The sequence below is a fragment of the Grammomys surdaster genome, unplaced genomic scaffold, assembly GCF_004785775.1.
Source record: "Grammomys surdaster isolate TR1022 unplaced genomic scaffold, NIH_TR_1.0 72123, whole genome shotgun sequence".
In the NCBI taxonomy this organism is placed as follows: domain Eukaryota; kingdom Metazoa; phylum Chordata; class Mammalia; order Rodentia; family Muridae; genus Grammomys; species Grammomys surdaster.
In genome coordinates, this window is record NW_021606089.1 from 1 (window position 1) to 1,188 (window position 1,188).

General features: G+C 65.3%; 1 pseudogene; it reads left to right on the plus strand.

Annotated features, from left to right (window-relative positions):
- Window positions 1–266: 266 nt before the first annotated feature.
- Window positions 267–1,179, plus strand: LOC114635243 (annotated as a pseudogene).
- Window positions 1,180–1,188: the final 9 nt, after the last annotated feature.

The following is a 1,188-nucleotide window of genomic DNA, read 5'->3' on the forward strand; positions in this document are numbered from 1 at the left end:
CAACACAAAAGTTTGGAGAAGCTGGGTCCATGCAAGTGAGAGCCAGGAGGACAGCCACTTCCGTGGGCCCTGCCAGCCGTGCACGGACCCTCTCACTGGGGCAAGCTTCGGAATTGAGAACGCCCTGCACCTGGGCCGCTCGCTGAGCCCCCGTGCGTGGCTTGCATCCCAGGAATCCGAGTCCTGGGGAACCCAAGCCTGGCCTCTGGCCGAAAAACTGCAGCGTGCCGGGCGAGGAGGGGGCTGCAGGCCCCAGATCCCTGGGCATGGAGCGGTTAGGGGAGAAAGCCAGTCGTCTTCTAGAAACGTTGAGACTCTCAGACTCCGGCAGCACTAAGTTTGGCCGTCGAAAGGGCGAAGCGGTTCGGTCTGGGTCTGATGAGACCCCCAGAGCAGGCAAGGGACGTCTGAGTGGGTTGGGGGGGACCTAGGAAATCAGGACACGGAGGAGCGAGTGGGAGCCCTGGGGATGAACCTTTGGAACCGGCCAGGGAGCAAGGGCCCCTGGACGCCGAGCGGAATGCACGCGGCTCCTTTGCTCAGCACTTCGAAGGATCCTTTCCGGGGGGCCGCCACCCACTCGAGCTTTGCCTCTGTCATCGCCTCCTGATTTTCGGCTAGAGACCACGGCTCCATCCCTTAGCCCTTAGCCCTCGCTCCAGCTTTGCCAGTAGCTCGGCCAGCGATGCGAGCAAGCCATCTAGCCCCCGGGGCAGCCTGCTGCTGGACGGAGCGGGGCCCGGCGGAGCTGGAGGTAGCCGGCCATGCAGCAATGGGACCAGCGGCATCAGCATGGGCTACGACAAGCGCCACGGGAGCCCGCTGCCCGCGGGACCGTGCCTATTCGGCCTCCCTCGACCACGGCTCCTGCGGGCTACTCCACCGGAGGAGTTCCGTCCGCCTACCCGGAGCTCCACGCTGCCCTCGAATGACTATGTTCTCATCGCCCATGGGGTTCGGCTGCCAGGAGAGCCGTCACTCGTACCCCCCCCCCCCGGCCCTGGGCAGCCCGGGAGCTCTAACCGGAGCCGTGGTGGGAACAGCGGGGCCTTTGGAGAGACGTGGGGCGCAACCCGGACGACACCTGGTTACCAGCAAAGGGGACTGCGCCGCGGGGTCCTGTTACCAGGAGGAGCTAACTGCATTGCTGCTTTGACGGTGGCTACAGGTGGGCGAGAAGCCAGTGCC